The 17,445-nt window shown below is 35.7% G+C and overlaps 1 protein-coding gene and 1 long non-coding RNA gene across 4 annotated transcripts in view; one reads left to right on the plus strand and one right to left on the minus strand.

The window, feature by feature from the left end:
* Positions 1-17,445, minus strand: part of GPM6A (glycoprotein M6A) — a 257,405-nt gene that overhangs the window by 98,046 nt on the left and 141,914 nt on the right. The window lies entirely within an intron of this gene.
* Positions 1,214-13,577, plus strand: LOC309619454. Its single transcript, XR_014238978.1, has 2 exons — positions 1,214-6,683; positions 6,769-13,577. It is a non-coding gene; the product is annotated as an uncharacterized lncRNA (long non-coding RNA).

Genomic DNA, 17,445 nt, shown 5'->3' on the forward strand with positions numbered 1-17,445 from the left:
TTATTCATAAAGGTCGGCATGTAACCAGAGGACTAGCAGGGCAGGCCCACCAGGGTTCTCTTTTCTTACGGGATCAACGTTTCCTGGGGGAAAATTTACTAAAGTAATGTGAAGCATTTAATCTAGGCTATAAATATTACACTGATTGTAAGGGACTTGGGGTAATTAATATTTAAAATTCAAGTTGGGTACCTGTCACTGACATCTATCTAACAGTCCAGATCTACTGAGCTTCTCCAGTGAAATATTTAAGATGATGACAAAGAAAACTCTGTAGTTTAGGTGAAAATCAAGCACCATAGAGATTTCCTTATTAAACATTCCTCAGTTTTTTTCCACTTAACATGACATAGGTGACTATATAACTACCTAATAATTCTTTCTCATTATTAACATACATATCCATTATATGTATAAAATTTAATATAATTATATCAATATATCAATAATATGATTGTTATATATTAATAGCATATACATTACTATATAATTATGCATATAATTATAACATAAATATTTTTACATTAATTATATGACGAATAAAATTCACTAATTCTTTTTTTTAATTAATTAATTAATTATTTATTTTTGGCTGTGTTGGGTCTTCGTTTCTGTGCGAGGGCTTTCTCTAGTTGCGGCGAGCGGGGGCCACTCTTCATCGCGGTGCGCGGGCCTCTCACTGTCGCGGCCTCTCGTTGCGGAGCACGGGCTCCAGACGCGCAGGCTCAGCAGTTGTGGCTCACGGGCCCAGTTGCTCCGCGGCATGTGGGATCTTCCCAGACCAGGGCTCGAACCCGTGTCCCCTGCATTGGCAGGCAGATTCTTAACCACTGCGCCACCAGGGAAGCCCACTAATTCTTTATTTACAAATTTGTCATATAACATTAGTCAGTAATTGAGGTAAAATCTGTCTTAAAAAATGATATTCCAGGGGCTTCCCTGGCGGTGCAGTGGTTGAGAATCTGCCCGTCAATTCAGGGGACACGGGTTCGAGCCCTGGTCTGGGAAGATCCCACATGCCGCGGAGCAACTAGGCCCGTGAGCCACAACTACTGAGCCTGCGCGTCTGGAGCCTGTGCTCCGCAACAAGAGAGGCCGCGATAGTGAGAGGCCCGCGCACCGCGATGAAGAGTGGCCCCCGCTTGCTGCAGCTTGAGAAAGCCCTCGCACAGGGAAGAAGACCCAACACAGCCAAAAATAAAAAATAAAAAAAAAAAAACTTACTGGTAAGATATCAAGTTCTCATAAATGTCTGTGAAAATGATGGGGGGGGGCGTGTCTTCACACTAGCACCCACTCTGGCTTTTATCCCTGGGAACAATTCTGTTTCTCATGATATTTCCAGTATAATCTTCCCAAGCTTGATGTAATCACTGCTAACTATTGGATGTATAAGTCTGTAAATATTCCCTTACCAAAAAATATTTTAAAGCTGTCACACATATGGAGAATGATTTCTATTTTGTTTGGGTTTTGTAACGTATACTGGACATGCTTCCACATCTTTCTATGTGGATACTTCATTCTTTCCAAAAGGACAGTATGTTCCACGGCAGTGCTTAGGATATTCGATAGCATTCCAGTGGTTCCCAGTTTAGCTGGTGGGTTTTACGTGGAGCAACATGAATGTGGCTTTGCCCTGAGGTAGTGTTTCAACACAGATGCTCAGCTTTCCCGACCCTCATGAAGATAAGCTACCATCAGGAGCTAAATCAGAGACAATCTGCTCCACACATCTCTAGAAGCAAACACTGAAGATCAGTCAACAAATTTAAAATTTAAAAGACTCTTCTAATAAACAGAATAAAAATGAACAAGTCTATGGGCTTTTTTCCCTTTCTGGCAACAAATACACCAGTCTGGCAGTGGTGTGATTATGTGACCTAACAGGCTAGTACTACATATATTCTAAGTGAGGAAATATGAGGGTGAAAGTGTTAAAAGGAAATAAGAGGAAAACTATGAGTTGAAAATTATGAAAAGAATGACTTCTTTCAAAGAAGACAATACATTTGTATTCATTTTTTTTGTATTCATTTTGAAAAACAAAATAAAACTGTCATCACATACAATAACTTAGAGGTGGGAGTATGCTCAACAGAAAGACCGTGTTGAAGTCAGAAAAAAAAAACAGTATTTTAATCCACGCTCTAACTTCTGAAAGATTACCTGCAGGAGCTTCAAGGTTCTTCCTCTGCAAAAAGGAAGGACATGTGTGCAAGAGTGCAACTTCCTGTCACTCTTGCCCATCCCAAGTGTCTGGCTCAGAGCGGGCACTCAACAAAGACCCGCTGAATGAGTGAACAGCTATCATGCAGGTACGGTGAGAATTAAAAAATAAAGTGAATATACAAATGTCACATTCAACCCATGCATATTCAAACCTATGCTTACTTGCTTACTTTTTATGGTTTTTGCTTAATAATTTAGTATTTCTCAATAAGAATACAATTTATTTTAAAAATGATCTTAAAGTTTATGACAATTTGAATTTCTTCAACACAAATTAGCTAATGTTTTCTAAATAATGCCTAGAATACCTGGATCCTACAAAGCTTTAGAGAAGCAAGAAAACCAATTTCACAATCAGTCCCGAATGTGTTCCCTACCTCCGAAATAAGTGAATTTGTAATCACCATTTATGATAAGGTTGTATTTTATTGGATGGCTATAGATACCTTTCTATGGTAGGACTAAGCCAAAGCTTCAGTTCTAACTATTCAGACTAATCAGATTAAGTGATAACGCAGGCACAAAAGACCAGAGTGAGGAGGAGGAATTTAGAGACCTTAGTAAGTATATGTTCAATCAACTGGAACGGTAAGATGTCGGAGACACAAGAAATGACCAATGTAGTTCATCACCGGCAATACCAAATGACTAAAACAGTCTATAAATGAAGCAAAGAGACTCAGGCACAGTAATAAGAAAATAAAACAAAAATGACAATCGTCACATTAATTTATTTAGTTTTAATGACACCACTCAACACCAACAGTGGAAAATAAGATCATATAAGGACCTACAGTTTTATAATCAGAGACCCAAGTGGCATCAAGAAACTCAAGCAGTGTGTTTGGATGTCCTGAGAAAGGAAGGGACTGGATGGAGGGTAGGGAGTCCACAGGTCCTCTGTGGTTGTGTTGATAAAAAACCGTGGAGCCAGAACAGGAAACACATTTTTAATATAGTTAACATCTTAATTTCTGGATCTGAAATTACTTCATTCTCAACCTCAACCGTGTCAAGCTTCTTAAAATTCCTTCCTTTTTAAACTCCTACCTCACCACACTAACTAATCTCCAGTAAAATTCTCTGATACCTTTGCAACCTTTTTCCTCCTTCGTCTTCTAAATAACAGTATTCACTGAATTCTGTCCCTCCCTCGATCCCTTTCTTTCCATCTCTTATATCCTCCAACCCAAACCTTTAATTACTGTCTCAAGGCAGATTATTCAAATTTTTTTTTCATTCATAATCTTGACCTTCCACGTGAGACCCATTTTCACATTTCCAAATGCCTTGGACTTTCCTTATGCGGTATAAATGGTCATCTGGATGACTCTCCAGGGCAAACTCCCTGCCTAAAATTAAACTCACCTTTCAATTTACAGTGATAGATGCGTCATTCACCTGGTTACCGAAGATCAAAACCATCTCGTGATTTTGGTCCTTCTCTTTCTGATTCCGTCCGCATCACGTCGGTCATCTATCAAGTTCTGTCCGCCACTGCTGCTAGAGCCAATGTCTGTCCAATCTCATCACATTCCTATCATTCCGTTAAGGTAGATATGTAGATAGCTGCAACCGTTTCCTCACCGACCTCAGATCTCCTCCCCACTATACATTTCTGAATCCTTCTTTTTAAAATCATGGTTTTACAACATGACTGCCACTTTTATAAAGATGCAAAGGTGGTGTCATATAATGAACTCGAGCAGAGGGGCAAGTAATGACATATCTAAACCTCAAATTTCTCAACTATAATAAGTAACGGTGACATCTACCTCCTTGGATTGTTGCAAGGGCTGGAAAACAGGAAGGCTCAAGAAGTGCCAGGAATAATAAGCCTCATCATTTTTATTACCAAATTCTGCTGCTTAAGAGGCTAAAATGTTTAGGCTAACATCATCCCATCATCTGGCCCCAATTTTATTTCCCAGACCATTCTTCCATACACCCTAGGACAACAAAGACAACATTATGAGTTTCTCAGAACTCTTTCTCCTTCCCCACCTTGAGCTTTTGTTAAGACTGCTTCTCTTTATGGAATGTCATCTCACCCATTTCCACCTTTCAAAATCTTAACCATCCTTAAAGGTTCACAAAAACCAATCACCTTTCATGGAAACTCTCTGAAGTCCCAATTGAAAGGGCATCAGGAAAATCATATCCAGCCTTGTAAGGTAAAAGTTCACATTTATGCCCCCTCCCCTACGAAAGCACATGTTCTTTGGAGACGGAAATAATGTTTTGTTTATCGCTGTATTCTTGATGATCCTTCGCTAAACAACTTAGCAAATTAATACAACTCAAGTGCAGTTATATTCTCCAGTCTACATAAATTCATTAGGTTTGATTAACCAGCAGAAGAACAAGCCAAACAAGAAACAGCACTTTATTATCCCAAAATATTTGCAATTATGGAAATCATAGGTAAGTTGTATAAATTACATTATACAATTTAATAATTTGTATTCCATTAATAGTATAATTACATTATTTGCATATATCTTAAGGAATAGAGTTGATTAAGAAATAATTTTCAAAGTTAAGTAGAGAAAATAATTATATTATTCTTCTTTCCTCTTTTAAGATATGGTGTTATACTTTGAACTACTAAAATACTATTTATATTCAGAAAGGAAGGTTCAATGATTATCATTCTAAAATATACATTTATTTTGTTCTGAATACACTGAGTGAAATCAGTTCATAACTGGTAATACCAATGTCTGTAATGTACATTTGAAAAAAATACACTGCCCTAAATTGCCAGCAACAATGAAACAAAACTCAAAAAAAAAAACTAATTCTAAATTATCTTCAAAATTTTTCCTATTTTAAAAAGTTTATTAAACTTGATTGTGCCCTTTTTTACTTATTAAAATGAAAATTGCTTTGAATTAACTTTGCTTCCTTAGAAAGTAATACTTCTGTTTCCTTCCTTTGCTATAAAGGTAACGTAAAACAAAAACACAAATTATAAAATAATTAGGCACTGCCTTGACATCCCCATTTTTACCTGCATGAGAAACCTTACTCAAAGTAGAATTTGCTTTAGATTAAGTCATATCAATTTCACTGGTGAAAAAAAATTTTTAAGAGTTGATAAAGGAATTGAACAATTATGAATTATTCATGATAAGTGTACATTTCTCTGTTTTCATCAAAAATTTAAAAATTTTTTTCTGAATTCAATATTCCATAAATTCTTTAAGAAATTTGATATTTGTAAAAGACCAAATTTAATAATACAGAAAGAAAACTTAATTAATGGCTTAAAACAATGCACAATCCATTAAAACACAATACTAAGGTCTAATATTTATTTGTACCAGATTATATGCTTTGATATAATTACATAAGATGAATGCATATTTTGATCGTTAAGGCAGAGCTAGTAAACAAAATATGTGCATATGGATAAAATTTTGTGAACTATATATTTTGAATATGTTTTATATTTTAACTGGTAAATAGATATTAGGAATTTCGTACATTGATAAGAATTATTTGCACTATATTACGGTCCCGCATTTTGTCACGTTATACCATAAGATTTACAAAAATATTAAATAATTATAAAAATAAATTTTGTGACTAAAAGTTCAAATTTGAGGAGAAAAATCAGGATCGATCTGGAGAGGTTCAAATTCATTCTGAGTGGAATCAAATTTGCATAGCCTCACAGGACCTCTCTGAAATATTTATTAATGTTGGTCGGTGGTTTTAACCTGTTCACACATTTTTTGACAGCACTTCTTCCAGGAGAAGGAGCCTAAGTGAAGCTGCTTAAGGATAGGATGGACTTGCTGACTCACTTCCAACAAAAACAGTGTGAAAGAGAAGTGGTAGACAGTGCAGTACCTTAACCAAGTGACCAATGATACCACTTGGTATACCAAGAATACCAACTCTGGTTTTCTTTCTCAAAATCCATCACCCAGGCCAATTGTAAAACATCAGGCAAACACAAAATGAGAGAAATTTTTCGAAGTACTTGACCAGTACTGTTCAAAAACGTCAAGGTCACATAATACAAGGAAAGATGGAGAAACATTCACCCATTGGACGAAACTAAGGAGACAGTACTAAATGCAATTTAGTATGATGGATTGGATCCTAGAACATTAAATGACAATTGTCAATAACATTTGAAAATCCAAATAAAGTCTGTAGTTAGATAGTATTGTATCAATGTTAATTTCTAAGTTTTGATAAATGTGCCATGGCTATGTAAGCATTCAGGGAAGCTGGGTGAAGTTACACTGGAACTTTCTGCACTCTCTTTGCAATGCTTTAGTAAATTTAAAATTATGTCAAAATTAAACTACTGAACAAAAAATGCATTCTATGAGTAAATAAAATAATCAATGTGAACCCTATAAACTATGCAAAAACAAAGAATTATATGACTATAGCCATTATCATTACCACCATGATCTCTAAATATACTGAATGTGTGTGTGTGTGTGTGTGTGTGTGTGTGTGTGTGTAATCATATATGAGAATGAACAATAGTGCTAGAGGTGAGGCAGTAACAAGTTGTGTGTGTGTGTGTAATCATATATGAGAATGAACAATATTGCTAGAGGTGAGGCAGTAACAGGTTGTGATTAAGAGCAGAGACTCTGGGAGCAAAGTCCAGAGTTTGAGTCCTGGCTGTTGCCTTTATCAGCTATGAATCTAAGTTACCAAGCTCTCCATGAATTCGTCTCCTCATTTCTCAAATAAGAAAAATAATAGCACCTACACGTAGTAGATGGTCAGTGATGGCCACTCTTGATTCATTCCCTCTCTTTTTTATGCATGCTGCCTCTTACATTGAAAAGAAGGATCTAATTCCCCTCCCCGCCCATCTGGGTAAGCTTTAGCCACTTGCCGTTCCAAATACAATGTGGCAGAGGAGAAGTTCTCAGATTTCTGAATCTAGATCCTAAGAATCCTTGCGACTATTGCCTGGATGTCTAAGAGCGCTTGCTCTGGGGACGCTCCCTCTCAGAATCCAGGCGCCATGCTGTGAGACGTCCAAGCCACATGCAGAGGACACACGTGGGCGTAGTGGTGCAGAGTCTCAGCTAAGCTTGCGACCCACAGCCAACATCAACTGAGCCCTCTGGGACATTCCTGCTCCATCAAGACCCCAGATGACTGCAAATGTCCCAGTGTCTTGCAGCCAGTACCACATGAAGCAGCAGAATAAATCAGACAACCCATACGACTGTGAGAAAGAAAACAAAAATCCATATTGTCTTAAACCAGTAACTCGGTGGATGGTTTGTTATGCATTGTGCTTCCTACCGCTGTGCGGAGAGTTGAGTGAGCTAGGTGCATTCTATGAATTCTAACGATTGTTAGAGATATCGTTCTCATGTCTACCGCAATTCCCTTAAAAGTGTACCCAAACTGGTACATCTAATTCATTTAACTCACCTTCTCTTATGCAGAACTAAAAAAGTGTTTCTTTTTTTTGGCACTCGCATTCAGTCTACTCAGATATCGTCAACAGATTTCACATAGACCGTTAAGATGACTCCACCGAAAGAAATATGCCAGAAACTAACGTAGAGTTTGAAAAATACACGCAGACAAATTAGCATTGTATATAATTAACCCACTCATAATTTGGATTAATTCAACAACTACTTATTTAAGACCCACCACAAGCCAGTGTTGGCTGGGAAGGATTCAACTATGAACAAGATAAACGTGGTCCTCTCCTCGTGTAGTTTGCAGTCCGGCAAGAAGGATGGAAAAATCATGTAAGCAATTATGATAGAGTGCAGTATATATTCTGACACAAGAAGAAGAACAAGATAGGAGAAAGCAGAGCATCAACTTATGGTTTCCAGCCTGTGACCCAAGGCACCTACAGGATACTCACAGGATACCACTGGATATTTAAAATTTTCAACTGAAAATACAGTGACATCTGTCAGACACTGTTAGACTACAATTATTAAGATAATTATTTAATAGATAATGTGCAAGGTATTTCTTTTGGCCTAGAGACACCAGGTATCACATCAATTTTCCCTCACATTGTTCCCTGGAATCAATTCAATTGAATCCTTCCAAGGTGTATAGCCTTTATCTTAGTCTAGCCTCTATGACCACCAAGCTATAGTCTCTTATCCTCCAATCCATCCATCCTGCACAATTCCAGACTCATTTCGCCACAGCCTCAAACTAATTTCACCACAGCTGTGCTTTTCCATCAGAAGTGTGTAACACCAAAACACACAAAATACGAGACAGAGACATCTCCCGTCTTCGTGTTAAGAAACAAAACTAAACTTTATTCTTTAAATAGGGATGGGGAAAAAAAATCTGTTGTCATCTTTCAGAGTGTTTATTAACCTTTCCAGCTACACTCTGGATTTCAGCACCTCTCACAACTGACCGCCCCCTTGTTTTCTTTTATTTTCTCTTTCTCCCACTATCCTGATTCTTTGCTCTTCACGTAAATGCACATTCACATCCCCACCATATGAAAGATCAAACAACACAGGAAAAAAATATCATCCTTCTCATAAGATGTGACATACTAGGTATTAGAATATATCTTAAGGACTTCCCTGGTCACGCAGTGGTTAAGAATCCGTCTGCCAATGCAGGAGACATGGGTTTGATCCCTGGTCCGGGAGGATCCCACATGCCGCAGAGCAACTAAGCCCGTGTGCTGCAACTACTGAGACTGTGCTCTAGAGCCCGCGAGCCACAACTACTGAAGGCCGTGCGCCTAGAGCCCGTGCTCCACAACAAGAGAAGCCACCACAATGAGAAGCCCACGCACCGCAACGAAGAGTAGCCCCCGCTCGCCGCAACTAGAGAAAGCCTGCGCGCAGCAACAAAGACCCAACGCAGCCAAAAATAAATAAATAAATAAATTTATTTTAAAAATAAAATACATCTTAAAGCTTTAATAATATACTTAACACGGTATGAGCTACAGAGAAATAGAGCAGTAAAGGTTCACTCAAAGGTTTGACTGACACTGTACTAAGGTCAACAAAGTTACTGTTGATCTTATCTTATTGTTCTTCACAAGCATCGGATACTGCTGGCCACTTCTTCGTGACCTCTCTTTGGCTTTCTTCAAGGACCCAACACATGCTTTTGCGCAACTTAACATTCTCTTTCCTATTCTCAGCTTCTTTCTACAGTGTTTTCCTTGAGTCTCTATTCCGGTCCCTTCTAGGTCTACAAACACCTTTAAGGTTGATTTAATCAATACTGCTATCATCAATGATCACATACTTGTTGATAACTTACAGGTGCAGAATTTCAATGCAGGTTTTTCTCCCAAATCCTGAACTCATGCATCAAACTGTTTACTGGACATCACTGTGCACAGTCAAACAAATTTAATCTATGAAAGACAATTTTCTGTGAAAAATCTTTTCCTTTTGCTCTTAGTTCTGAAAGAAGGATACTCATAAACAATATAAAGCACCATTTTTTAAGCTCAGTTTTTATCCACTGGAATATAGGCTCCAGGGAGACAAGGACTTTGTGTCTTTGTGTGTGGGTGTGTTTTAACTCCTACATCCCAAACGATTCAATTAGAGCTGGCAAAAATAGGTGTTCATTATACGTTTATTAAGTGATGAATGAATGAATGAAAGAATCCAACCAATTAAGGATGAAAAAATAGAAATATATGCTGTGAAGTTTTAACTTGCTAAAATAACATGCCTGTCCACTGTTTTATCTTTTCCCCCCATTTTTTTTAATTCACGCTCTTCTCATCTTTCATTTCAGCTTTTACCTTCCTGCTCATCACTTTTCCATCTCACCCTCCTCCTCCACCCCCTCTTTCTTTTCTTCTGAAGATGCTCATTAAAGTGTTCTGATCTAGTCAAAGCAACTGGAAGCGGGGAGAGTGGGGATGGATCTGAAAGGGAAGGACAGGGCGGGGAAGAGACTTTAAAAAGGAAGGAAGATGAGAAAGGTCTGCGCACAGACTGAAAAGAGGAAACAAAGGAGAATGGAAACAAAGATTTTCAACTGATATGTCAGAAACAAACAAAAGGAAAGGCAGGCAAGAGACGCGTATTTTCAATCCTGAAATCAAGGAAAATGGCCAATTTTTTTCTCAAAGAAATATCTTTAATTTGGTTAAGATATATTCAGTTCATATTTGTTTACAGAATAACAAATGTAAAATAGAAATATACAGATCACTGTTTTTTTAAAAAATGTAACATTTTTTTAGTCCCAACACTTGAAAAGCTTTAACCAAAACCTCATGAGGTTAATAGAAGAAAGACAAAACATTTGTCCTCAAAACTGGAAAATTTAATGAGTGCCAGTTCTAAAACAAACTGAAGCTACATTTTATTATTAATCATTTGCACAGCAGAAAATGAAAAGTTTACAGAAGTGTGTATCTATCAGGGTAATTTCAAAAGTTGATTTTGTTTTTCAGAGTTAATATTTAAATACCAGTCAGTGATGGATAATATTTAACCCTGGCCATCCTTCAGTAATTCTTCATGAGCAAATCAGACATTTAAATATAGTGAAAATATTAATATGCCTCTCTCAAAATTAAAAAGAAGCAAAAACGAACACATAAAGTAATAAATTAGAGCCCACAGCTCCAGAAAAAGAACATGACAAAGAAAGAAAATAAGGAATTTCAAAATAAAACAGTGTTGGTTTCACTTGCACTCAACGGACATCTCATGTCTCCAGGAAGTTATCATGTTTGACCACAACATGAATGGGGAGGGGGATTAGCAGGCATCAGGTGCTATAAAAAGAGCCTGCATTTGAATGAGGCCAGCAGGGTTTTAGGCCTAGTTCTGTCACTAATTAGCTCCTTAATCCTACACAGTTAATTTCCTTTTGTAGAGTGAAGACGATCTGTAATATCTCATCCTCTCAAAAATGTTATAATGGATACTGATTTTTTAAATTGATTTTGACAATGGATTTTTGGAATGATCTTAGCCTATTTAAAAGTATTTATTTTTATAGTTGATATTCATATTTTTTCATTGATTAATTAAAACATCCATACTTGAATTTTCATACAGGCATACTAATAAAAAAGAATCAAATTAAAATATGCCACCTTCCTTACCTAAGATATCAATTGTTTAAACTGAGTTACAGAAACAGTTCAAAGCTCTGATGTCCATTTTATCTTGTCTTTTCAATGTTATTAGCCAGATCAGAACAAACTAACTTTTAAAAAATCTTGCTAGACAGTCAATTCCTTCTCCTAACCCCCAAATGTTGTCTGTATTAGAAATAAAAGAAAATATATGGCAAAAAATATGAAGTGTCCTATAAAGCATAATAACTTGCTTTCACTGACTACCTCCAAATTTGTCTTAGGTTAATAGCTATGTATCAGCCAAAGGGGTGGAGTTGAAAAATAGAAAAAAAAAAAAAAAAAGATAGTGAACCATAACATCCCATCTTTGTCCAACGCTCTGTCTCTGTCGTTAATGATTTATCCTTTCACCATCTCCCTGGTCCCTAAATTTGGCTATGGCAATACTGGCCAGCAAAGGCAGTGCCAATCTACACCATCTGTGTATGTCATCTGCCATGCGCTTCACGGAATGACTTAAAAGGGAAATAGCCAGATAGAAATTATCATTTATAGCAATTATATTTGTTACAAAGAATAATAAGCATTTTCTCTAAAAGAGGACTTAATATTTTAAGGCTATTTCAGCCTTTTAAAAATCCATATGAAATCAAAAATATATTTGGTAATCTAAATGAATTTTTAAACATCTAGCTTTTTGTACATATTATAAGTTTATCTTATCAATACCACACAAATAAATATGGAATAGCACATCCAAGGTAGTTCTTAGAAGTCTCTGTCTATTTTGCCATCCTCTGGACAATGCTCTATTCCCCATCTAGTTAACCTGAGCAGCACAGTTTCTCAGTTTCTGAGCATGTTTAATTGACCACTATGGTTGTCACGCCAATCAACACAGAGAATTCTGAGCTTACAATGGACATTTCAATACAGTGACCTAATTACTATCTGTCAACAAATTCACCAGCAAAATAAAGGGACAAATAAAGGGACGAACTCAGGAAATAAGTAAATAAGATTTATTTCCTGAGTCTGAACTATAGAGATGTTTGCAATAAGACCATCATCATTTTAAAAAATAATCAGAATGCTTTAAGCATCACAAATATGATGCTTTTAATCCTTTGCCTTGGTTATTTCCTTTATGAGTTCCTTTTCTATAAAAAAAATGCCTGAAGTCAATATATATTTAGCTTCTCTTTTACTACAAAAGCAAGTGCCTTTTGGCATTTACTTATCCTTGGTGTAAAGATACCATATTCTCCAAATAGGAAATCACTGAATAGCAAAATTATCTCAATTCTGTATCATAAAATGAAAATTTATGAAGGCCTGGGTTAAGTTGTTATAATCCTGTTAACTATTGTTTAAGGAAGTCTTTAGTTCAAAGGCAAGAACAACAAATGCTAAAGATTGGAGGACTTTGCAACACAATGAAGTCACTTATTAATTGGAAAAAAAGACATATTGTTCCTTCTTGGAGAAGAAGGTCAGCATAAATACCAAACCTGGATTGAAAGAAATGTTTACACTAATTCTTTAGATATAAAACATATAAAATCTTTTGTCTTCACTTGACAATTTCTTTATTATATTTATAATAATTTGCTTTTGTTATGTGTGTGTTTGTGTGTGTGTTTGTCTCTATCTGTGTCTGAGAGAGAGAAAGAAAAAGGAAGAGAGAGAGAATAAATTATTAAATTGTGAATGTTCCTATTTTCTGGTAAATACTTCTGTGTGTTTTGGACTAGAAATTCCACTTTAATATAATTATTCTATGTGTAGGCTCTATCTGTTAGCTAACAGAATATTGACACTCAGATGAGTTTCTTCTGTATATAACATCAGATGACAAATGAGCTTATTTTATAAGAAATAAGTAAAGATAAATAAAATGTATGAATAGAAAACATATATATATTTTGGTGGGAATGTAAATTGGTCCAGCCACTATGGAGAACAGTACGGTGGTTCCTCAAAAAACTAAGAATAGAACTACCATATGACCCAGCAATCCCACTACTGGGCATATACCCTGAGAAAACCATCATTCAAAAAGAGTCATCTACCACAATGTTCATTGCAGCTCTATTTACAATAGCCAGGACATGGAAGCAACCTAAGTGTCCATCGACAGGTGAATGGATAAAGAAGATGTAGTACATACATACAATGGAATATTACTCAGCCATAAAAAAGGAACAAAATAGTGCCATTTGCAGAGGCATGGATAGACCTAAAGACTGTCATACAGAGTGAAGTAAGTCAGAAAGAGAAAACCAAATATCGTATAATATCGCTTGTATGTGGAATCTAGAAAAATGGTACAGATGAACTTATTTGCAAAGCAGAAATAGAGACACCGATGTAGAGAACAAACTTATGGTTACCAAGCAGGGAAGCGGGGGTGGGATGAATTGGGAGGCTGAGACTGACATATATACACTACTATGCATAAAACAGATAACTAATGAGAACCCACTGTATAGAACATGGTACTCTACTCAATGCTCTGTGATGACCTAAATGGGAAGGAAATCTAGAAAAGAGGGCATATATGTATACATATAACTGATTCACTTTGCTGTACAGCAGAAACTAACACAACATTGTAAAGCAACTATACTACAGTAAAATTTTTTTAAAAAAGAAAATATATTCTAGTCCTAGTAAGGTGACAAGAATGTAATAATGTTCTTATATTACCTTTGAAAATATCGGGCTTAAAGAGTATGTCTAAAATTCATAGATATGGATATATTCATAGATATGGAATTCTAGTGCATTTCCTTAATATTGGGAATAGGAGATTTAAGGTCACAGAGGTTAAATGGTTTACCATATGCCACCCATCCAACCATTGGCTGCCACAGAATTTGGAGCAGACTTTATTACTCCACATGAATTTGTAAAGTTCTTGGATGTGCTGTTATAAATGCTTTCATATGTAAAGAAAAACTAATTTATAAAAGGCTAATTTTACTTGTGTGAAGCTGAACTCAGGAATTGATTGCAATCATCTTAATCCATTAAAGGAGAGGCGCATCAATTATCTATTACCTAATAGAGGTGACTCAGAGAATGATATTAAAAGGGAAGCACTAGTCTAAAACACACAGAATATTTAGCACATTTGTACTATATTCACACACACAGACACATACTTCCACAAGAACAAATTACTTTCCAAATGTTTTTGGTTTCTACCACCTCTCTGAATATTAACGTATTGTCCCCTACACCTTCCAAAAAGATTTTAATATATTAACATCTTAATGGGAAGCATATCTTTTAATCAAATTAATGCCTTGACGCCAGAGCCTGTGATCATGTTTACTTATTAATTATATAATCTGAGGAGTCTTTGCACAACCTAAGAAGTCTTCAGTAAAATCAGCATAGAAACAAAAGGATGTATTCAGGGAGGTAATAATGCTACAAATAAATGATTGTATTTGTTTTGCTTAAAGTATGACCTTGACCCTGGATGAATAATTCAATCTTACTACAAAAATGCATTTTAGTCTTTTTCATTTTCATTTGGGATTTCAAACCTCAGATGTGCACTTTCAATCCCTTTGTTTACTGGTAGTAACATATAGCATTTATTTCTTCGGGGTTTGCATTGAATTACAATTGCCAATGAAAGCCAAGTCAAACTTGTGGGAAACATTAAGCTCAGAGTACAGGTTATACCAAATTTTCTTTTTAGTCCAGAATTTTACATGGAATAGTTGGTGTCCACTCTTAAAAGTGCACTTAAAAATAAAAAATCAGACTAAGAAATAATTAAAGGAAGAAAATAACCAAAAAGAAGAGGCAATCTCATACAGTCTTTTTACTGCTGTTATAATACATTTAGCTTTAATGTACTTGGGAAATACACCTTTTCTTATAAAAATAGTCTACAAAGTTGGAAATGGCATTAGCTTTTTTTTTTAATTTTTTTTTATTTTTTAACATCTTTATTGGAGTATAATTGCTTTACAATGGTGTGTTAGTTTCTGCTTTATAACAAAGTGAATCAGTTATACATATACATATGTTCCCATATCTCTGGCATTAGCTTTTAAAAGAGCAACCAAGTTTACTTAGCGCACAGCAGTTGATAATGATAACTGATGAATATTAATAAAATTAGGGGTATTCAATTCCATTGCGCTTATTAATTCATTCATGTGTTTTAAAATACAATATAAGGCTATCTTGGAATTTAACTTCTAATTACTAAGTTTTAATAAAAATTATACAATTATAAACAATTTATGTTTAATAAAAAATATTTTTAACATGCCTATTTCAAGGGAAAAATTGAAATCAAAGGTAAAAGTATATGTATTATTTCCATTTTATTGTATTGATGTCTTTACTTTTTAATTTTTTAAATTATGAGATTTCAAACACAAAACAAATAATATAGCAAGCAAGTATAAACAATATAATGTATGTGCATATAAACAGTACTTGTGTTGGCTTTAAATACGGTTTTCATTTAATACCGTATTTTAGAAACGTATCCATACTGATACATTCTTTGAACTAGTAAAGATGAATCCACTATTATGGACTATATTATGGACTTCGGGTCGCCTGCTTCCCAAACTATGACCAATTTCCATTCTGCAGTGTGTCCTATGTCTCCATGCAACGTGAATATGCTTCTTCTAAGATATGTAGGACCCTGTTGGTAAGCTCTTAGAAATGTCTCGAATGCTCACCTTTCCCACCTCGCAACAATTAAGAATGTGCTGTAATGTTCTATAAAGTGTCCGTGAATTCATCCTGACATCAGACACTACTTACACTCTTTAGTTATAGCACCTAATGCCTTGATAACTAAAGTCATTTCCCATTGTTTATGGTAACAGTAATTCTTTTCTTCCTTAAATTCTTTTAAGATGCTGAAGTTCTTCCAATGTTCTAAAATTCTGGGGTTTAGAGAGAAAAAAGTTTGAAAATACTTTTTTATGATAAAATAAACTTGATTCTATTCGTTCACAATTTTCATCCATTTGTCATAATTAGCCTTCATCTTTTAGTTTTTGTTTTATTTTTTAGCCCTATTCAATTTATGTTTTCTCCACTTGGGTATCTTTGGAAACCAATTTCTTTCCGGAATAAGAGTATTTGGAGCTAGACCACCACAGTTTAAGACCCAGCTTCACCACTTACTAGCTGCGTGACCTTGGGAAAATTACTAACAATCTCTGTGCCTGAACCTAGGGGCAAGACGGGAATAAAGATGCAGACCTACTAGAGAATGGACTTGAGGATACGGGGAGGGGGAAGGGTAAGCTGGGACAAAGTGAGAGAGTGGCATGGACATATATACACTACCAAATGTAAAATAGATAGCTAGTGGGAAGCAGCCGCATAGCACAGGGAGATCAGCTCGGTGCTTTGTGACCACCTAGAGGGGTGGGATAGGGAGGGTGGGAGGGAGGGAGATGCAAGAGGGAAGAGATATGGGGACATATGTATATGTACAACCGATTCACTTTGTTATAAAGCAGAAACTAACACACCATTGTAAAGCAATTATACTCCAATAAAGATGTTAAAAAAAAAAAATCTCTGTGCCTTGGTTTCCTTATCTGTAAAGTGAGAATCAAAAAAGTACCTAATTGATAGAGTTGACAGGATTGGGTAAATTAAACATAAAGCACTGGAAATAGTGCCTAGCAAATAGTGTGATCTTAACAAATGTTAAATATTATTATAATTTCTTTTAGATTTACATGTGTAAGTCCCCAGTAGGAACTAAAATCAAACATTTATTTTGATCATAGCCCTGGAACCTCTTTGGAACTTCTATAGTTCAAGTATTTTCTTTTTGAAACACCATGCAGTTACATACAATAACTTAAAGGAGGACTCGTTTATTCAATCTATATTTATTGAGCATCAATTGTTATACCACTGTACTCAGAACTTTGAATTCAGAATTAATAATTCTTGGATTTTGTTTGAAAGGGAAGTTTAGGAAGTATAACTCAATGTTAACTCAATGAGCTGAGTGACTCGAATGGTGAATGACATTAGCAGGTAAGAAAGAGGATAAAGAGGGAAATGAGGATGGGCCAGTACACATCATAAGAGGGTGTGCCATGCTAAGAGAGTAAGGAGTCCTACATTGTGTGAAGGATGAAATC

This window comes from Balaenoptera borealis (assembly GCF_965194805.1).
Source record: "Balaenoptera borealis genome assembly, chromosome: 21".
NCBI classification, from domain to species: domain Eukaryota; kingdom Metazoa; phylum Chordata; class Mammalia; order Artiodactyla; family Balaenopteridae; genus Balaenoptera; species Balaenoptera borealis.